Genomic DNA, 23,240 nt, shown 5'->3' on the forward strand with positions numbered 1-23,240 from the left:
GTTTAACTAATTAAAACTTTCCTGCCTCCATGCTAAATAGATGGCAGAAGCAATGTTCGGCCTGGGTGCGTCTGAAACCGGCAATGGGTAGGCGCACACGGGTCGATCTTGGAGTGGATGGTTCGCTCAAAAGAAATAAAAGAAACAAACGCACAGAGGATTTCCTCGTTATAATAATGTTTTGTTAAGAGTGTTAGGAAATATAGAGTGGATACAATATTACCTTGGTGTTGAACGTGACGATGGCGATCTTGGGCGATGTGTGCTGGTTGGTGGTCAATCGAGAAAGAGGCCGGTTATCCCGTTGAGGACAACCGCTAAGCCGCGGAAAAGTCCTCTGGTATTAAGGAGGGGAAAAAAGCCACACACACAACAGCCCCCACATATACGTGCATGGGTGCTGACAACCTGCACACACACGTGCATGCGTATGAAACGCATGCATGTGCATGCATGCACACAAATGCGGCGTGAGTGTGGGTGGCTGGAAATCTTATTAAAACGTTAGGGAGGGGCGCCGTCAATCAAGTAAAAGTTAGGCCTTGGGACTAAACATGCCGCCCCCCTTGCGGCACGCAACATCACAGTCCGCCAAGGATCACCGACCGTGAAGAAGAGAAGAAAAAAATAAAAAACTTATAACTAATTATATCTAACTTAACATAAACGCCGGTCAGTCCGCCGGCTTGGCGGCACGCAAGATGGTCTGCGCAATGGGTGAACTTGGTTGCTGATGCCCCTGTCATTCGGCACTTTTCCCGTTATGATTCAAGGCCTAAGCCAGGTTTGCCTAGAGCTAGGGATTGCGAAAAGAAGTAAGAAGATATACGTGTTCATATTTCTTGCCGTTTATTACAAATTCATTGGAAATTCTATGCTTGTGAATTTTGTATGAAGAAAATTCAATAAAAAAACAAGTAAGGAAGGTTAAGTTCGGGTGTAACCGAACATTACATACTCAGTTGAGAGCTATGGTGACAACATAAGGGAAAATAACCATGTAGGAAAATGAACCGAGGGAAACCCTGGAATGTGTTTGTATGACATGTGATCAAATGAAAGGCATTAAAGAGTATTTTATGAGGGAGTGGGCCATAGTTCTATAGGTGGACGCCATTTAGGGATATAGCCATAAAGGTGGATCAGGGTTGACCCTAGAATGCGTTTGTACGATATGGGTATCAAATGAAAGGTGTTAATGAGTATTTTAAAAGGGAGTAATCCTTAGTTCCATAGGTGGACGCCGTTTCGAGATATCGCCATAAAGGTGGGCCAGGGGTGACCCTAGAATTTGTTTGTACAATATGGGCATCAAACGAATGGTGTTAATGAGTATTTTAAAAGGGAGTGGGCCTTAGCTCTATAGGTGGTCGCCTTTTCGAAATATCGCCATAAATGTGGACCAGGGGTGACTCTAGAATGCGTTTGTACGATATGGATATCAAATTAAAGGTATTAATGAGTATTTTAAAATGGAGTAATCCTTAGTTCCATAGGTGGACGCCGTTTCGAGATATCGCCATAAAGGTGGACCAGGGGTGACCCTAGAATTTGTTTGTACAATATGGGTATCAAATTAAAGGTATTAATGAGGGTTTTAAAAGGGAGTGGTGGTTGTTGTATAGGTGGTCGCATTTTCGATATATCGCCATAAAGGTGGAGCAGGGGTGACCCTAGAATTTGTTTGTACAATATGGGTATCAAAAGAAAGGTGTTAATGAGTATTTTAAAAGGGAGTAATCCTTAGTTCCATAGGTGGACGCCGTTTCGAGATATCGCCATAAAGGTGGACCAGGGGTGACCCTAGAATTTGTTTGTACAATATGGGTATCAAATTAAAGGTATTAATGAGGGTTTTAAAAGGGAGTGGTGGTTGTTGTATAGGTGGTCGCATTTTCGATATATCGCCATAAAGGTGGAGCAGGGGTGACCCTAGAATTTGTTTGTACGATATGGGTATCAAAAGAAAGGTGTTAATGAGTATTTTAAAAGGGAGTAATCCTTAGTTCCATAGGTGGACGCCGTTTCGAGATATCGCCATAAAGGTGGACCAGGGGTGACCCTAGAATTTGTTTGTACAATATGGGTATCAAATTAAAGGTATTAATGAGGGTTTTAAAAGGGAGTGGTGGTTGTTGTATAGGTGGTCGCATTTTCGATATATCGCCATAAAGGTGGAGCAGGGGTGACCCTAGAATTTGTTTGTACAATATGGGTATCAAAAGAAAGGTGTTAATGAGTATTTTAAAAGGGTGTGGGGCTTAGTTCTATAGGTGGACGCCTTTTCGAGATATCGCCATAAAGGTGGACCAGGGGTGACTCTAGAATGAGTTTGTACGATTTGGGTATCAAATTAAAGGTATTAATGAGGGTTTTAAAAGGGAGTGGTGGTTGTTGTATAGGTGGTCGCATTTTCGATATATCGCCATAAAGGTGGAGCAGGGGTGACCCTAGAATTTGTTTGTACAATATGGGTATCAAAAGAAAGGTGTTAATGAGTATTTTAAAAGGGTGTGGGGCTTAGTTCTATAGGTGGACGCCTTTTCGAGATATCGCCATAAAGGTGGACCAGGGGTGACTCTAGAATGAGTTTGTACGATTTGGGTATCAAATTAAAGGTATTAATGAGAGTTTTAAAAGGGAGTGGTGGTAGTTGTATATGTGAAGGCGTTTTCCAGATATCGACCAAAATGTGGACTAGGGTGACCCAGAACATTATCGGTTGGATACCGCTAATTTATTTATATATGTAATACCTGGCAAGATTTTAAGGGTGTTTTATTTCGCCCTGCAGAACTTTTTCATTTTCTTCTACTTAATATGGTAGGTGTCACAACCATTTTATAAAGTTTTTTCTAAAGTTATATTTCGCGTCAATAAAACAATCCAATTATCTTACCATGTTTCATCCCTTTTTTCGTATTTGGTATAGAATTATGGCATTTTTTTCATTTTTCGCAATTTTCGATATCGAAAAAGTGGGCGTGGTCATAGTCGGATTTCGTTCATTTTTCATACCAAGGTAAAGTGGGTTCAGATAAGTACGTGAACTGAGTTTAGTAAAGATATATCGATTTTTGCTCAAGTTATCGTGTTAACGGCCATGCGGAAGGACAGACGGACGACTGTGTATAAAAACTGGGCGTGGCATCAACCGATTTCGCCCATTTTCACAGAAAACAGTTAGCGGCACAAAATCTATGCCCCTACCAAATTTCAAAAGGATTGGTTAACTTTTGTTCGATTTATGGCATTAAAAGTATCCTAGACAAATTAAATGAAAAAGGGCGGAGCCACGCCCATTTTTAAATTTTCTTTTATTTTTGTATTTTGTTGCACCATATCATTACTGGAGTTGAATCTTGACATAATTTACTTATATACTGTAAAGATATTAAATTTTTTGTTAAAATTTTACTTTAAAAAAATTTTTTTTTTTAAAAGTGGGCGTGTTCCTTCTCCGATTTTGCTAATTTTTATTAAGCGTACATGCAGTAATAAGAGTAACGTTCCTGCCAAATTTCATCATGATATCTTCAACGACTGCCAAATTACAGCTTGCAAAAGTTTTAAATTACCTTCTTTAAATGGTGGGCGGTGCCACGCCCATTGTCCAAAATTTTACTAATTTTATATTTTGCGTCATAAGTTCAACTCATCTACCAAGTTTCGTCGCTTTATCGGTCTTTTGTAATGAATTATCGCACTTTTTCGGTTTTTCGAAATTTTCGATATCGAAAAAGTGGGCGTGGTTATAGTCCGATATCGTTCATTTTAAATAGCGATCTGAGATGAGTGCTCAGGAACCTACATACCAAATTTCATCAAGATACCTCAAAATTTACTCAAGTTATCTTGTTAACGGACGGACGGACGGACGGACGGACGGACGGACATGGCTCAATCAAATTTTTTTTCGATCCTGATTATTTTGATATATGGAAGTCTATATCTATCTCGATTCCTTTATATATGTACAACCAACCGTTATCCAATCAAACTTAATATACTCTGTGAGCTCTGCTCAACTGAGTATAATAACTTATTGTAATGATACAAGATTTTAAAACGCACACCTCCATTGTGAATTCATACAAGTGGCGAATGTTCGATAAAACGTTCACAATAGTGAACAGCGAGTGAGTATTAATATGTAGTCTGATTTTCTGTATACAAATTTAAAGGAAAAGCTGATTTGAAACAAATGTGCAATTCATGGCACTTCAATTTAATAACGGCGAACACAAGAAAAAGAAACCTTTCTTCCATTCTCTGGCCCTTCGCGACAGCCGTTCTCCCTGTCAGCTATGATTTGACACGTAGGCATGGCAATGGAGGTATAGAAAGATTTTTCACTTGTACGAACTCACAATGCACACCTCTTGCGACTGTGTACAACAGAAATTCAATAAAATAAAAAGGATAAAAAGTGTAAAAATGTATGTATTTCGGTCGTTACCGAACATTTTGCTGTTAGGCCTTCGCTGTGCCCGAGAGTACCCAACCGAAGATGGTACTCTGAGCTAACAAAGGGCCAAACGTGGTGGGCAGAATCCCTGGGAGTATTATCTCGGCATATACACCTGTGCCTACGACGAGGCGGATCGGGGCGGATGAGTAGAACTGCGGATCCGCCAGACGAAGATGTGCGTACGGGGCTGCGATGGCACTGTCGATGCTGGTTGTGGGTGTCGTGCGCCGAAAATTGACTACGACCGCAGCATGGGTCGCAATTCTTCTGTTCTGTCCGTGTCTTCCTCGGATACGCAGCAGACATCCTGCTTGCCCGCCAATGTTGCTGGTAGGAAGTTGGAGCTCCTGGGAGAGCTCATCCGCAATCACTGTGGTGGGGAGCATCCGTCGATTAAGGCGCGAACGAGGTGTATCCGCCCCCCTGCTTCTATTTTCACGACCGCGGTGGGGGTGATCGCTACCGTCGGTATCATGGTGGCGGTGGCAGCTGAATGCGGGGCTAGGAGCCCTGCCCGGAAGGCGGACACGGTGGTGAGCTGCAGCGAGTTGGATCCGTGACTGCGATCTCGTGGTTGATGATGGGTGTGATGTCGTTGTTGCAGGCGAAGAGGCCTTGTCTCCGCTCTGCGATCGCGCGGTGGTTGTCTTCGTTGAGGGGCCTTAGTTTGCCGGCGAAGAGACCGAGTCTCCGCTCGGCCGTCACGAACATGGCGCTGGACTGTAGATGGGTTGTGCTGGAGCCGCTTCCTTTCGTGCTGCAAAAGCGGTCGATACGATTTGGCTGCTGGTGTTGTGTTCGGGCGAAGAGACCGAGTCTCCGCTCCGGTTCGGTGGATTCGAGCTGGACGAAGAGGCCCAGTCTCCGTTCCAGCATCTGACGCATATAACGAGATGGAGTCGTCAATCCGCTCACGGGGTGATTCCAGCTCCTCCTTAACTTGTACACTCCATGGCTTTGAGCGGGCTTCGTGGAGGAGCTGTTCCTCTTCATCAATCGAGGAGATGTGAAGCATCGTGTGATGTTTTTCGCGCATTTTTTACATCGGCCTTGGCTTGGGCACGCGTTCGAGCGGTGGTCTAGAGCCAAGCAATTTTCACAGGAGCTCCCGCGGATCGCTAAGTAAAGGCGCTCCTCGGGTTTTTTGGACCGAAAGATGGGGCACAGGCGTATGGGATGTTGCTTAAAATAAGCGCGGCATTCCGACGTATAACGCATGACGTTCTTGGCAGCGCTTCGTTGCATAGCGGCAAAGCGACCCATTTTTCTGAAAGAAATGCAATATGTTTGACTGGGTCGAGTCATTCTCGAAAATGCGAGGGCGAGTGGTCCCTAGTTGTATTATTGGGGATTTGGGAAATTTTATTAGCGCGCGCATAAGGGGAAACATCTGTCGCTGCATAAAAAAAGATTCATATGTGGCGTGCATTATATGCAAATTGTATGCTATGTAAAAAAAAAAATCTTCGTTTTGGACGAAGAGAAGAATTTGTAGAATGAATCATTTTTTTTTTTTTTTGTATTGCCCTTCACTTATTTCTTCAACTTTTCCCCAAGTACTATTGTAGTCCTGTTTTATTGATGGCCTTTAGCAAAAGGCACGGTTCCAGAAGGGTAGTTGGCTCCGATACCGATTTTCCAGAAACGGGTTTTTGGGTACCCGTTTGCATTTTTTTATGCATCCCTAATACAATGTACATTTAAAACTCGGCATATATATGTAAATACGTTGGTACAAGTATATGGGCAGTCAGTGCGCGGACTCTATCGCATTGGTAGCTTGACCTACCTTTTTGACCCATTTTCATTTTCACTACTTTTACGACTTCTGCTACCAAACCCTAGATTCTACCAATATTTCAGTATTTTCGCACTGAAACCGTATACTGCATTACAGTATTGAGTTGCCGCGCCCACCCAACTACTATTAGGAGGCGATACTGACCAAATCAGTCCATTTTGACAAATTTGTGAATAACTTAAATAGGAAATGAATTTTTTTGATTAGAGAAATATAGTAACTGAGCACGCGAGTATTTACTGCGTTATTTTTTCGCAGTTTTTTTTTTTTTTTTTGTGACGAGTTTGAACGACAATAAAAAGTTTTACGTAAACGATAACCTGCCGAAATCGGTTATTTTGTGGCAGTATTTTTGGTACCTTGAAAATTGTTGTGGTTGTCAGACGTTTTGGTATGTGATTTATTTTGAGAGCTGTTTGTTTTACGATGAATTGGGAATTTTTTGTTACCAATAAAACCGTAGTTATTGTTTCCATGAAACTTCTACTACTATTTTCATTCCCTGTTTCCCAACATTTTGACTTTTAAAAAAGTCCGTGCACTGGTAGATATTTACTAGCAGCAAAGAGAAAAGAAAAAAAAGTGTGCACATTCATACACACCCGTGCATAGAATGTAAATTCCTCTGAATTGAAGCCAACGGGATTAATCGAAAGATTTGTTCCGTTGATTCATTCTTTCATTTTTTACACATGATGGAGTAAGGTTGGTAAGTAAACTGTAATATTTTCTTTCTATTATTATAAAAATAAAATCATTTTTTTTTCTTTTTCATTAGTAATTACTTTTATTTTATTTTCAGGTGGAGAATGGGCATGGGGCATGGAGCGCTTGGGTAAGGTTGTTTTGTATCGGATTTTGTTCTAATTTTAGATGGCGGCATCTCAAAAGGGGTGCTCCAACTGCGGCGTCGGCCGCGCTGTCAGTTGTCACACTTTTGCGGTGTCCACTTATACATTTATTAATGGATTTTTTTCTTTGCAGGTTTTGGTTGCAAAAATCCATCACGGCCGCATCTCTTTGAAACGCTATCACTGGCAATAAAATCGTTGGCACAACAGCAGGAGTTAGCTCCTTTGAAGAAACATTATTTTCTGTTTCATATTGGAATTTATGCCTTATGTTTTTCAAATGCTTTCGCTATTGGTAGAAATACGCGACGGCAGCGGCACTATACCCGAGCCATACTGGGCACTTTTTCCTTGCCCGAATACACAGTTTGGCGTAACCCACTGAACTTCTATCGTGGAGCTGAATACCAACGACCCTTTTTTTTTTTTTTTTGTGATATTTTTGGGTCGCTACGACGAAATCAAAGGTATACGATATCCCTCTCCTAGTTGACTTGGGGAAATAGAAACCTAATTTCTTAATTTTGACACTAATGGCTATAACAATATTCCTGGTACTCGTGTCGGCTACGGTGCTGTTTGCCATATTTTTGCTAAGCCTTCGTAGTTGGCTGCAGCGCTGTAAAACAAAACTTAAAGATTCATGTGATGGGCCTGTGAATATAGGAATATTTCATCCATATTGCAATGCTGGGGGCGGTGGCGAGCGAGTTTTGTGGTGTGCTGTTCGAGCACTACAGGCGAAATACGACAATATATATATATTATATATTGACAAACAAAATAAAAGCTTCGTTTATCTGAAACGTCTAGTGGAAGCTAAATTGTATCTGTATTTCACATTGCTGGGGCGAAGTCTCGGATGCAGTATTCTCGGGCTAGAATCTCTTTGTCGATTTCCACCTGATATTTATATAGACACCACAGGATATACTTTCACGTTGCCTTTGTTCCGTTTTATTGGTAACTGCAAGATCGGGTGCTATGTGTATTATCCCACAATAAGTATGGTTTTGTGGCGGCGTGTTCAACGACGTGAATATTGTCATAACAATCAAGCCTACGTGGTTAGAAACCCATTCATCACCTGGCTCAAGGTTATATACTATCGAATTTTTGCAAATATATACAATGGGCTGGACGATACTCCGATACGATAATGGTAAAATCCACATGGACTGAAAATCACATACGCGATTTATGGGGCGTACCTTTTAAGACTCATCGTGTGTATCCACCATGTGAAGTAAAGGATCTTAAGAGCTTAACTCGTAATGAAAGTCCAGATAAGATTGTAATCATATCTATAGGTCAATTCCGGCCAGAAAAGATCACCTTCTTCAGTTGCAAGCTATGTTAGGAAGCTCGGTGGAATTTAACGTAAAGGTTAATTTTCAAGAGCTTCTTCAATTGTATCAAAAACGCAGGAATAGGAATTCACACAATGTGGAATGAACATTTTTGAATTGCCATTGTTGAATGTATGGCCGCTGGTATAATAATGGTTGTGCATCGATCAGGAGGACCCTTATTAGATATTATTGAGACGTCTTTGTGGTACATAGCTGTTGCTGTCAGGAATTTGCACTTCCACATGTTCGGATTTGGGATTAAATTTTCTCGGTGGGATGGGATACCGATTTGAGTTTTTGATACGAATATGCTGTGCAATGATTTTAATTCAACGTGATGTGTTATGTGTTTCTAATGAATTTGATACCAGTGCACGTGTTGGCTTTAATGACTACACGCCGCTGAAGTATATTGAAATGATGGTTATGCTGCGGTCGAAACCACAAATACTAAATTCTATAGATACACCACCAACTCCACAAAGCACAAGTGATTGGGATAGACCAGTGCGTTTACGTATCTCACATAGGAGAGCTTATCAGATCAACAATTGCAAATTGCTTTAGTTATATATGAACATATAAAACGGAATAGTGGGGTTGCTACCGATGGCATTGTGCCATCAACTTTGGCATAAGTCATCGTAATTTAATGGTACAATTTAACGAGACGGCGTTAAATGAACCAGCCATTGCTACACTAGGAGATGTTGATCATACTGAAGAAGGAATTGTTGTTACTACTACTGAAATTGGCACGACTTCAGTGTCATTGACTGATATCGTGGATGATGATGAAGCAATCACTGCTATTAGCGTAGTGCCATTATGCACGCCGACCAAAAGAGTTCAGACTCCACCAGTTACACCGAAACGTCGACCATGCATACCATACGCTATGTCTGGTATGAAGCGTATTAAAGCAACGCCGTCGACATCGACGCCAAAACGTAGTGCTTCACGGACGCTCGGACTTTAAAAATAGCGACTACGGCAGATCCGAGCCGTATGCCATTCACTACACAGCACGTTGCATAGCGCCAGTGAGCATGTTGAATAATAATTTGCAAAATTAACGAAATCTTTTACTGTTTGCATATGCGCCTTTTGAAGACTTTAGTTTGATTCAAATGCATTATTCTAGTCATACAGAAGGCGAGTTGTATATTTGGTTATATAATAGCTGCGCTTCGATTGGGTCAGCATTAGTTTATGATAATCTTTATTTATTCCATAGTCTACAAATTCCTAGAGCCTGAAAAATGATCCTTGGGATATCTTCCCAAAAAAAAAAAGAAAACGAACGCGTATATATTATAAAACCGGTTTGACCCTAACAGCATGTGCAGATCCCTCGATTGTGGGTGAAAGTTTATCATCGGGCTTTAGGGCCATGGGGTGGAAACGTGTAAGTATAAATGAAAGAGCTGCGTTACTATGTCCATTTGCAAATCCACGCTTTACTCCGCTTCCCATTTCAGATCAGCGGTCCCTCTTGAACCGAAGATAATCATAATGGATTGGTTGGCCAACAATTTTTTTTCAAATTATCAGAACATTTTCTACCCTCCAGCAATCAAGACAATAGTGGTATTGAGAAAGCCCGACCGTATACTACCAGCCGATAAACCCCAAATCTTGACGTCAGCGCAAGAGATCATTAAGTAAGTAGCCTTTTTACGAAAACTTTATACTTTATACGAATTATTAAAAGAAAGGGACGAAAATAGGTTTAGGAACATCAGCTACATCTTTTTTGTTTTTCGCGCAGCCCTGTTTACCTTGAATTAGTTTATTGCAAGCTAGTTTACGTTGAGTTATGGTCCCACCAATTCATCTACGTTGAACAATTTAAAGATCACCATTGACCCCAGCTGGAAGGTGGCGGTAGTAGGACACCGGTGCTAGCAAAGCTCGCATACACATCCCGAAGGTGATATACTTGTTGATGGTAGTGAGACGGGAAGCATCTCATAGGAGGAGCTACGCTCAAAATTTTCTATTACTCCACAAGAGCCTGTGCTCTTCTCTGCTACTAAACGTTACAATTTGGATCCATTCGATGAGTACAATAATATTGATTTTTTTGTGCTTTAGAAGTTTGAGATAAATATTATAATTTGGTTGGAGCACTTGGTAGCTACTCGAGGTAAATAAACTTATTACATATAAGTGAAAAGGAGCGTCACGCAATTGTAGGAAAAGTTCGACATTAAATATCCTTCCGGCGGTTATCGCCCCTTATCACATTTGTGCACTCATATTGTATGGCACATGTCTAAATAAAGATCGGAACCTGCACTTGAAGTGTTGGTGCAAGTGTGGGGCACGTCACCTAACGCATCCGTCTGCACCATATTGTATGGCACATGTCTAAATAAAGATCGGAACCTGCACTTGAAGTGTTGGTGCAAGTGTGGGGCACGTCACCTAACGCATCCGTCTGCACGGGGCCCCAGTCTTGCCATTTTATAATTTAATTTAATTTTAAATACGTTGAGCCCAAGCGATTGTGGCTGCAGTCGGCCAAATATAATAAACACTCGAACAACGAGAACTGATTCTGCTATAGGCAAAGAATTCTCCTCAATTCTGGGGAACAACTTCCATACATATGAAAAAGGGTTTTATTCGATCTTCTCGTATGGACCATAATGTTCCTTTTGTGATTTTGATAACTTCTTTTCGCCTCGTGCATTTGGAAGAGTGCATACGTGTTCTGTGGCAGACAACCAATCTGCGTTAGGGTTCTGGTGTCATAGCTCGGGGTGAGCGAATGAATTGGGGTTTGATTTTGAGAATTAAAAATTAGTGTTTGGCGGCAAATGGGGGATCTGCATTAGGGTTGTTCTGGTATTCTCGATATGGGAGAACGAGTGAGTGGGAAGATTTCTGGTGTCCTCGCTCGGGGTGAGCGAGTGAATTTGTGGGATATTTTTTTTGAAAATTTAAAAATTTTAATGGGCCGGAGCATGCCTCCGTTTTCTGTGGCAGATCGGTTCGCCCTTCTGCGGTCGGCTTTTCTGTTGTCCTCGTTATGGGATAACGAGTGAATTGGGGTTGGTTCTTGAAAATTGTAAATAAAATAGGCCGAAGGCCTTTATGTTCTTTGGCAGATAGCGGGTCTGCGTTAGGTTATTGATTGGCGCGGTCCGGGTGAACGAGGGCTGGGGTTGATTTTTGGAAAATGTAAAGACGAAGTTGATTTTTATTGATTTTTTTTTTTTAAAGGAGGTATGTATGTGGAAGAACGGAGGGATTGTTAAGAGGAGCTCGTAGTTCTCTCACAGTCTGTCTCCATGGGAAGAAGGATCAGTTTGACCAAAGGTCGTCTGACTTGACCCTTCTCGGTTATGAGGTCGACTACACGTACTCGGTTATCTTCGCCGGGGTGTACGTTGACGACTCTACCTAACCTCCATTCGTTGGGAGATAAATTGTCCTCTTTGAGGACAGCAAGATCTCCCACTTTTATATTTTCCTTGGGATGCTTCCACTTCACTCGTTTTTGGAGTTCGGATAAATATTCGGTTTTCCATCGCCGGCAGAAGGTTTGATGGAGGGCCTTGAGCTTCTGCCATCTATTTAGCATGGAGGCAGGGCTTTCGTTCGCATCCGGTTCTGGCGGCGCCAGAAGATGCCTGCCGGTGAGGAAATGTCCTGGGGTTAGTGGTTCCAGATCCGTTGGGTCATTCGACCCTGGACTGAGTGGGCGCAAGTTGAGGCACGCCTCAATCCTGCACAAAATGGTTTGGAACTCCTCCATGGTGTACTTATGGGGGATGCGATCTTTTTGAAGTGGCTTTTGAAGCTCTTCACTCTCGCCTCCCACAAGCCGCCCATATGTGGAGCAGCGGCGGGAATAAAATGCCACCTTAATGCTTGATGGTTGTACTTTGAGACTGTTTTGTCTCGGCTTTCGGCCAGAAAGGCTTTGAATTCCGATCGTAGAGATCTGGAAGCTCCGACAAAGTTCGTACCATTGTCGGAGTAGATGTTCTTCGGACATCCTCTTCTCGCGATAAAACGCGAAAAGGCCGGGAGGAAGCCTGGGGTACTAAGGTCACTAGTGGCTTCTAAGTGGATGGCCTTAGTGGAACAACAGACGAAAAGGCATACGTAGCCTTTTGACAGTCGACATCCCCTACCGCGGTAGCTTTTGATGTCGAAAGGCCCCGCAAAGTCTACCCCGGTATTGGTGAACGCGCGGGTAAAAGTAGTCCGCTCGCAGGGAAGGGTCCCCATAAGTTGGGACTGTGCCTGCTTTCGGTGAATAATGCAGGTTTTGCAATTGTGGATGATGGCTCTGATCATGGTCTTGACATTCGGTATCCAGTATTGGGTTCGGATGAGACGGAGCATGAGCTGGTTCTCGCCATGAAGGGAGTCATGATGAGCCATCATAACTGTAAGGCGATACAGCCTACACTTGTAAGGCAAGATGATCGGATGACGCTCGTTGTATGACATGTCTTTTGACGCCCCTAGGCGCCCCCCTGTTCTAATAATATCATCTTTGTCGATATATGGGTTGAGTGACAGTATTTCACTCTTTCGATCGATAGGCTCCCTATTTTTCAATTTTAAATATTCTGTCCCGTAAAACTGTTTCTGGCAGACTCGTATTAATGCTTGAGTCGTTGCCTTAATCTCATCGGCTGAGATTATACACGCTTTTTCGTGGAACGAGGCTTTTGTTCTTGGGTGAGTTCTTTTATAAAACCTCCTAACATAGGATAGAACCTTTAAAGCCCTGTGCAAATTTGAGAATCGGTCGAGAATATCTACATGATCTACCCTTGTCGTGGCATATGTTTGTGCCCTCTTCTCCTCAACGGACGTTTTATAGTCGGGCTCTTGTGCAGGCCAGTAGGAATTGTCTTCTTGCAGCCAAGAAGCTCCCTGCCACCACAACGAATTGTTGACCAACTCTGATGCAAGTAGTCCTCTGCTTCCTAGATCCGCTGGATTAGATTCCGAGTCCACGTGAAGCCAGTCCTTGCTACCGACCATATCGATGATCTTAGTGATTCGGTGAGCGACGAAGGTTGACCAGGAACATGGCGGCTTTCTTATCCATGCGAGTACGATGGTTGAATCCGTCCAGAGGTGAACTTTTGCTGGTCCCAGATGAATGTTTCGGAATATTGATTCCATGATTTCTGCAAGCAGCACGGCGCCGCATAGTTCTAAACGTGGTAGCGAGATGGTTTTCACTGGAGCTACTCTGGTTTTCGCTAAAAGTAAGTGTATGAAAACCTGATCGTTTCTTTTCACGCGCATGTATATCGCTGCCGCATATGCTTTCTCGGAAGCGTCACAGAAGCCGTGGATTTCTATGTCGTCTTCCGGTGAAAAATTTACCCACCGCGGTATCCTAATGTTATCTATTTCGCTATAGTGTTGGGTGAAATTTTCCCACCGTTCTAAGGTAGTTGGGGAGACAGGTTCATCCCACCCGGTGCCCTCTAACCAGATGTTCTGCATTAGTATTTTTGCTACTATGACCATTGGTGCAAGCCAGCCTAAAGGGTCGAAAAGTTTGGCTATAGCGGATAGGATTGCGCGTTTGGTGATGTTCTCGCCATTCTCTAAAACTCCTGCGGTGAAGTAAAACATGTCTGAATGCGCGTTCCATCGTATTCCGAGTGCCTTCACCGAGCTAGCCTCTTCAAACGCTAGGAAGTCCTCGCTGAGCAGATCCGTTTTGGGGATGTCCTGAAGGATTTCCTCACAATTCGATGTCCACTTGCGCAATGGAAAGCCAGCTGAGTGTAATGCTTCGCGAATCTCGTTCCTTGCTTTGATAGTTGACGCTATTTTATGCCCTCCAGATAAAACGTCGTCGACATACATACTTTCTCGTAATATACCCGATGCTATTGGGTGCGTATTTTCTACATCATCAGCCAATTGTAGAAGTGACCGTATCGCGAGGTAGGGGGCGCAGTTTACACCAAAGGTGACAGTCTTTAGTTCGTAAAGACTGATGGGTTCGTTGGGGGATGTTCGATGGACAATCCGTTTGCCTATACATCTTTTCGATGTCACTATTAAAGACAAAGCGATACAGTCGCCAACGTAAAATTAAAATAGGCAAGTCTGCTTGGAGTACTGGACCTGGGTGGAGTATGTCGTTTAGACTAATGCCATTTGCCGTCGGACTTGAGGCGTTGAAGACGACGCGCACCTTGGTAGTGGTACTTTCCGCTTTTACAACGGCGTGGTGGGGCAGGAAATAATTATCCGAATCGTCGGATGGTATATTATTCTTAATTTTTCTCATATGTCCAAGTGTTTCGTATTCTGCCAACACCCGAACATACTCTTTTCCTAAATCTTGGTTTTTCAGTAATCGCCCCTCATTTCTGAAGAATTGTGAACATGCGCGCTTTAGGGACGGTCCTAATTTAATATTCTCAGGGTAATCCTGCCTGAATGGTAGCGAGACTGTATATCTTCCACTTTCATCACGTTTTGTTGTGTCCTTGAATAATTGTTCACAATACCTTTCTTCTTCATTAAGCATTTTATTTTTGGGAACATTTTCTATCTCCCAGAAAGCTTTTAATTGGTTGTCCAATGCAACCTCGTTATAAAATGACATGATGCTCTTCGTTGGACTCGGTGCTTCGATGCGACCGGTTAGTATCCAACCGAACACTGTCTCTTGGGCGAAAAGTGTATTTAGTACATTCTTTTTCAGACCGCTCAGTATAATTTGGGGTTATATGTCTCCTCCAAGTATGAGGTCTACGTCTTCGTTGATGTAGAACCTCTTGTCTGCCAACACCAAGTCTGGGAATGCCTGCAAAGTCATGGCGTTGATATGGCAGGATGGAAGATTCCCAGTGAGTTTGGTTAGGACTAAAACGGGTGTAGTCAGGCTGAAGCAAGCATCCACTGGTGAACGTAATTCAATTTTGGATGCCTCTTTCACCTGAGCTGACACCGCATTTGTGATGCCTGAAACTTGGGCATGCATTTTCCTCGCTGGCAAATCGATTCTGCGTTTCAGTGTTTCAGTTATAAAGGAACATTCAGACCCTGAATCAATTAATGCCCGCGCGGAGAAGTCGGTACCATTATGGTGAATGTGTACGCGAGCAGTTCCTAATAGCACACCTGTGCTGGAATTCGTATGACAGGATGTCACATTTTTGTTCCCGTTTGAACCTGGTTTTTCTCTTTCCTGTCTCGCTAATGCCTGTCTAGAAGTAGAGGGCCTATTATCGTAGGAGTTTTGGGGCGGGTTGTAGGTGGTGTTTTTCTGCAGGGTATCCGCATGCAGGAGCGTATGGTGAAGAGAGTGGCACGTTTTGCAGTTGTAGGAACTGGTGCATCTGGTCACTGTGTGTCCTGGGGATAGACAATTCAGACAACCACTTGTAGATTTTATGAATTTAATCCTTTCTGGAGGGGTTAACTCGCAAAAGCGTGAACAGTTTCGTAATCTGTGCTCTGCGGACTTGCACATTTTACACATTGCCTTTGACGTCGGTCTGGATACCTTTGTTTGAAAGGCACCAAGTCTTTTCGTAGGGGGTTCTGTTGATTGTCGCGACGCGTTTGGTTTTTGCACTTTCGAAGTGGCATGCCCTGTAAAACCAGACACTGTTTCAAGTGTCTGAAACCGATTAGACAGGAATTTATCCATATCCTCCCACTTGGATATGTCCATTTTATGGTCTATACTTTGCTCCCATAGAGCCAACGTGCTCTCTGGTAGCTTGGTTGAGCAGAGATAAGTCAGGATTGCATCCCAATTGGAAGTGTCAATTTTGTGGCATTTGAGGGACGAAATACAATTATTTATATCATTTTGCAGCTTTTTTATTGAACTGCGACACTCACTTTCTACCTTTTTTTAAGTTAAATAAAATTTGTAGTTGTGTGTTAACTAAGATACGTTTGTTTTCGTATCTTTCACACAAGTTTTTCCAGGCTATCTCGAAACCTTCATTTGTGAGGGGGCATTTTTTAACGATATCTTTTGCTTCGCCCTGCGTTTTGTTGTTGAGATGGAATAACTTTTCCACCCCTTTCAAGCTGGAATTGTTTATATAAATTGCCGTGAAAAGGTCGCGAAAAGTTGGCCAAGACAGATAATCCCCTTTAAAAACTTCCGTGTCGCAAGCAGGGAGGCGAATTTTATGCGCATGAGGTTCTTGCTCAGGGTTGACGTTCTTTTCATCCTTCTTGTATTTTTCTGCCTCAGCAGATATAGACGCTGAACATCGCACGTAGATTGCATATGCTGCCTTTTGCTTCTTTCTGATCGCCATAACGTCATCCGCTGACACCTCATCAGATCCCAATAGCGAATCAAACGCAGACTTTACCTTCTTCCACAAGAGCCGCAACTCTTCCTGCTGTATTGCAAGGGTGTGTTTGCTATGGTCGCTCTCCGGAATAAGGCTGTAATCTTTATCAAACTCTGCGATTGATTCTGCTAAACGTATGTAGGTTTCCATTGTTTTATTTACGTTTATTAACGAGAAAATTTCCGATTAGAAAAATAGAACTCTTCTGAGTTAATATGCCTGCCCAGCCCTAAATAAAAACTATTGAACTTCGAGTTTATTATTTATTTTGTTTATTGCAGACTTTTTGTCTTGGTAGCGACAACGAAAAGGGTTTATTTTATGGACTTTTTGTCACAGCAGCGACAACAGAAAAAAGGTTTAATTTACAGACTTTTTGTCTCAGCGGCAACAACAAAAAAGGGGACCACTCGCCACCTTCACAAATAATGGTTGTATTTTGGTGAAAGTGAAAAAAAAATGCGTGCGATATTGCAAAACAAGCGCCAAAAAAGTGTAAAAAGTGTTTAAAAAGTGAAGTGAGCACCGGATTAATTAATTAAAGTGAACTTAATTTCGTGTTTGTGAAGTACAAAAAAAAACAACAAAAACCTATTTAGTATGGCGCGGAAAGTGAGGTTAGGTTGCCCTCTTCCTTGTGTTGTGTCTGGAAAACCTTACCACTGGTGGGGGGATAGACCAGATAATCACAAGGACTGAAAATAAATGCTAACAAACCGAGTGATTTAACCTTTGAAATTAGAAAAATAAAGTGGTGCTCACTAAATCACTTCACTGTTTTCACTTTTACTTTCAATTTTTCGCGCACTTCACGGGTTTTTTTTTTCTTTATTTTGCAAAAAAAAAAACAACACTCAAAAATAAAATTAAAGAAAAAAAAACTTTTTTAAAAATAAGCTTTTATTATTTTGGTTAATAAAATTAACTAAAAAGTAAACAATAAATTGACTCTAAAGAAATATAACACTTTATAAGTTCATTGTAAACTTAAACGATAATTAGGCTTTTTCGTCTGCGACAAAAAAATTTTATATTGTACATAATTATATATTTTTAACATTAAAACTTTACACCTAAATTATTAAATCTTACAGTTTATATCACAGTCCTAATTGTTCTAATAAAAAACGTGTTAAATTTTGATGGTATAATTAAGAACATTTAGGATCTCCTTTTCTTGCTATCGCAATGTAACACGCTTTTATTAGAACAATTAGGACTGTGATATAAACTGTAAGATTTAATAATTTAGGTGTAAAGTTTTAATGTTAAAAATATATAATTATGTATAATATAGAATTTTTTTGTCGCAGACGAAAAAGCCTAATTATCGTTTAAGCTTACAATGAACTTATAAAGTGTTATATTTCTTTAGAGTCAATTTATTGTTTACTTTTTAGTTAATTTTATTAACCAAAATAATAAAAGCTTATTTTTAAAAAAGTTTTTTTTTCTTTAATTTTATTTTTTACTTTTTAGTTCGTTTTATTAACAAGTAATAGAAGCTTGTTCTTATAAAAGCTTTAAATATAAGTATAGGGGGTGAAACAAAAACACATATATCAGTTACATCTGCGTATAATGCGTATTGGAATTTATTAGTACACATTTTATGCGCAGCAACTTCAGAGGTGTATTTAAAGTTTAAAGCATTGTAAATATAAGTATTGAAGTCATGAGCCTGGGCATTCGCGCAATTTTAGTGATGTAAATTGCATGGCGCCAGCGCCAATGCGGTGCCAGCTCAATGGTAGCTCATTGACGAAATTACTCCAAGCGAATTTTTGACGCTTCTTAGTAGTGAGTGCGTAGTACATTTTACTTGCGCTATTGAGTGAAACGACTTTTGTGTGTCAGGCACGAGTTTGGTGTTATTGGCGCTACTGGCAGTGATGACACTGAGCTGTTGACGGTAGCGCTGGTAGTTCAGATTTTGAATCAGAGAAAGAATTGATGACCCGCGTGAATTATTATGGCTTTGGCCGTGTAAATTATTATGGTGTATTTGTATATTTTAGATTTAATGCACAATTAATATTTGTGTGTTTGAGCGGCCAAATAATAACAGTAGTATTTCTAAAGTGCTGCTTAGTTGATGGAATGTCGCTAATTTCTTAGCGATGATCAGCAGATTGTCAATATTTCGCTCAACGGACGCGCGAAATTGCCACATCTGCTCAAATTTTCCAAAGATTTTCCATTCTTGATTTAACTTAAGCTGTTATGCCAATATTTTTCAGCCAGCTGTTTTCAAATAGGTAATTTTTCCAAAAGCAAAATAAATTACAGAAAAGATTACAGGGTTAAACAGCCTTAAAAATTCAGCTATGTTGGTTATACACAGAAATACAACAGAGGGTTGTGTCTCCGCTTTTCGCAAGCGATGAGATTCACCACGCGAGACACGTGATTCACCACGTCCAAATATCACAATCCACGGATAGGTACCGGCGTGTTTGTATGGGACTTAGGCTGTTATGCCAAAGTAAATACAAATCTTTACCGATAACTGTGTTATCGATTAATTTATCGAATTCTAACAAAGTAATATTGCATTGTCATCGGAGTTATACATGTGTGCAAAATTTCAACTCAATCGGACACCGGGAAGTGTATAAAATTTAACTTGCAAGATTCCATTACAGACAACAAAAGTGAAAGTAAATAAAAGCTTATAAAAAGTGGCAAGAAATATAAACTTACTTCTCTTTGTGCTGTGGCTCGGGTGGCTCTGCTAATATGTGTTGTGGCAAACAAATTTTTTGTAGGCAAAATGTGCTGTGGCTCTGGTATTTGTCTAATATAAAAGCTCCAACTTTTTCCTTGTCAGCAATTGGTGGCAAATAAATTTTTATTAGGCAAAATTGTGCTGCGTTGTGGACTGTAATTTGTAGGTGCTTTTAGTTCCTTTTTCGGGGAGTAAGGACCAATGTTCGGCCTGGGTGCGTCTGAAACCGGCAATGGGTAGGCGCACACGGGTCGATCTTGGAGTGGATGGTTCGCTCAAAAGAAATAAAAGAAACAAACGCACAGAGGATTTCCTCGTTATAATAATGTTTTATTAAGAGTGTTAGGAAATATAGAGTGGATACAATATTACCTTGGTGTTGAACGTGACGATGGCGATCTTGGGCGATGTGTGCTGGTTGGCGGTCAATCGAGAAAGAGGCCGGTTATCCCGTTGAGAACAACCGCTAAGCCGCGGAAAAGTCCTCTGGTATTAAGGAGGGGAAAAAAGCCACACACACAACAGCCCCCACATATACGTGCATGGGTGCTGACAACCTGCACACACACGTGCATGCGTATGAAACGCATGCATGTGCTTGCATGCACACAAATGCGGCGTGAGTGTGGGTGGCTGGAAATCTTATTAAAACGTTAGGGAGGGGCGCCGTCAATCAAGTAAAAGTTAGGCCTTGGGCCTAAACAATAGTTATTAATTAAATGGGCTCATTAGGTTCATATATCAGAAAATTTGTATGGGAAGGTGTAAACGCTCTATAAGCTTTTTATACCTTTCATGAAAATGAAATCGTATATTAAGTTTGTACGAGTCTCAAAATTCAAAAGTCATTAAAGGAGAAAAGATAGACCCCCCAAAAATTATACCGATATGATCAGGATGAAGGGCTGAGTTGATTTAGCCATGTCCGTCTGTCAGTCTGTATGTTTGTATGCAAACTAGTCTCTCAATTTTTGAGATATCTTGATAAAATTTGGTTAGTTGGTATATTTAGGTGTCCAATTAGACATTTATCGGAACCGGGCGGATCGAACCACTATTCCACACATAAACCCCCATACAACCGATTTTTCAGTAAAGAGGATTTTTTTTCATATCTTCCTCAATTTATCAGGTCGAAGCTTCAAACTTCACCGAATGCTTACGTTTGCGGCATATATTGTTTAGATAAGTGATTTATGGGCAAAGCTATTTCATGCAGGCCACAAAAAAACGTGAGAGTATGCATCCTCACACAAAGTACCTACATATTTTTATACTCAGCGTGCTTTGTACACAGCGTATATTAACTTTGAATGGATAACGGTTAGTTGTACATTTATAAAGGAATCGAGATAGATATAGATTTCCATATATCAATATCATCAGTATCGAAAAAAATGAATTGAGCCATACCCGTCCGTCCGTCTGTCCGTCTACCCGTTAACACGATAACTTGAGAAAAATTTCTTCACCAAATTTGATACACGTGCTTATCTGGACCCAGAATAGATTGGTATTGAAAATGAGCGAAATCGGATGATAACCTCGCCCACTTTTTATATATATAACATTTTGGAAAACACACAAAACCCGATTATTTAGTAAATAATATAACAAGAATGTTGAAATTTGACGTGTGGACTGATATTGAGACTCTTGATAAAAATTTCAAAAAAAAAAAAAATTTAAAATAGGCGTGGCACCGCCCAGTTGTGATAAAATCAATTTTACAAATATTATTAATCATAAATCAAAAATCGTTAAACCTATCGTAACAAAATTCGGCAGAGAGGTTGCCTTTACTATAAGGATTGCGTTGAAGAAAAATTAACAAAATCGGTTTAGGACCACGCCCACTTTTATACAAAAAATTTTTAAAAGGGTCGTGGACGAATAAAATAAGCTATATCTTTGCAAAAAGAGCTTTATATCAATGGTGTTTCATTTCCCAAGTGGATTTATAACAATAAATAGAAAGAACTTAAAATTTAAAAAAATGGGCGTCTTATGACTAAGCAATTTTCTATGTTTCGGGAGCCATAACTCGAAGAAAAATTAACATATCGTAATGAAATTGTGTACACATATTTTACTTATAGCAGAAAATATTTCTAGTAAAAATGGACGGGATCGGTTCAAGACCACGGCAACTTAGATATAAAACAAGTTTAAAAGGGTCGTAGACTAGAATAATAAGCTATAACTTAGCAAAAAATAATTTTGAATCAATGATATTTCACTTATCAAGTTTTATTTTAAGGGGAAATGTGGAGACATTTTTCTTTTAAACGGGCGGGGCCAGTTGTTAAATGTTGAAATGAACAATTGAAGCTCACGCTGAGTATATAATGCTCGGTTACACCCGAACTTAGACACCTCTACTTGTTTATTTTTTATTTATCTTAAAAATCGATTAGGCATGCACATCTGTTCACTATATATTTCATATCTTATACCGCCGATAATTTGGATATTACGGTTGGGATAAGATTGTCGTTCAGCCCCTTTCATGAAAGGTATGAAGTCTTCGGCACAGCCGAAGACAGTCTTATAGCTGGTGTAGATGATATAGGAGCAGGTAGAGACGCTGGTCAAAAACGCGAGGTGGGCAGGGTATTTTGTGATCCACGGTGTAATGGAAGATCAATGCTTTACGAAGTAGCTGTGGCTAAAGTGAGTTTCGGTTTTGACGGTCCTAATATAAATCCTGTTCCGCCTTGCAATACCGTATTACAGCCGGACATGGATTTGAAAGTTAATGGATGGGGTTCAAATAGTCAAGTTAATAGAGTTAATAGTGAATTTCTCAGAACTACTAAAATGCCTATAATAAAAGGGGATAACTGCCGCCGCTACTACTTAAATACATATACTATTATTCTACCAAACACAATCATTTGTGCTGGATGTAGTGGAAGCTCACTGGGTTATGGAGAAGATGGAGCAGGGGCGCTTGTGGATAACCATCTTTGTGCGGTGGCATACTATATTGCTGATGGGATCTGTGTTCCGGGTTTATTTACAAATTTAACAGATGTAAGAATTAAAGCATTTTTGAGTCGCCATACATCTGAAAGGGTGTTATTATAAATTCACTGTTGAGTGGAATATCACCCTTACTTACGACAGAACACCGAATTTCGAAACATTTTGAGATAGGTCGTTTTCGAAACAGCAGTTGAGCTATGGTGACATTCTACTCAACAGTCAAACTGGAGATATTTGTTTTATATATCATTTACAAATAAAATATTATGATTGTGAATAAATAAATATTTTTGATTTTATGCCTTAAATTGTGAGACCAAAGTTTGATCACTACTGTAAAGTTCCCACGTGCATGAATAGATCATGAGATAGAAAGAAAATTACGGAACAACTATTTTGAGGCCCTGCAAACTCCGTGTAAAACATCTGATGCAACCAACTCTATGGAAGTCAACTTAATCGGTTATTGAAGTCATAGAATAACGCCTTAGTCTTAACGATACCATAGCCAACCAAATTGGTTGTCACCCATAACCATAATCTGTAAGTTTTCGCGCTGACGAATTTATTCACATGTTGGAGATTATATTTTTCGTTTCGAAATTTTTTACATTTTCTTTTACGTGAAGTTATCACATATTTTAGGTTAAGGCACCAATAACCGATGCCAGTATACACAGATCTATGGTTAAGTCAAAATATGATTACAAAATGGGCGTTATGAA

General features: G+C 40.6%; 1 pseudogene; it reads left to right on the forward strand.

The window, feature by feature from the left end:
• The first annotated feature begins 6,897 nt into the window (after positions 1-6,897).
• The window catches only part of LOC137246349 (GDP-Man:Man(3)GlcNAc(2)-PP-Dol alpha-1,2-mannosyltransferase-like), a 104,119-nt pseudogene continuing 87,776 nt past the window's right edge, over positions 6,898-23,240 (forward strand).

This window comes from Eurosta solidaginis, chromosome 3, assembly GCF_040869045.1.
Source record: "Eurosta solidaginis isolate ZX-2024a chromosome 3, ASM4086904v1, whole genome shotgun sequence".
In the NCBI taxonomy this organism is placed as follows: Eukaryota; Metazoa; Arthropoda; class Insecta; order Diptera; family Tephritidae; genus Eurosta; species Eurosta solidaginis.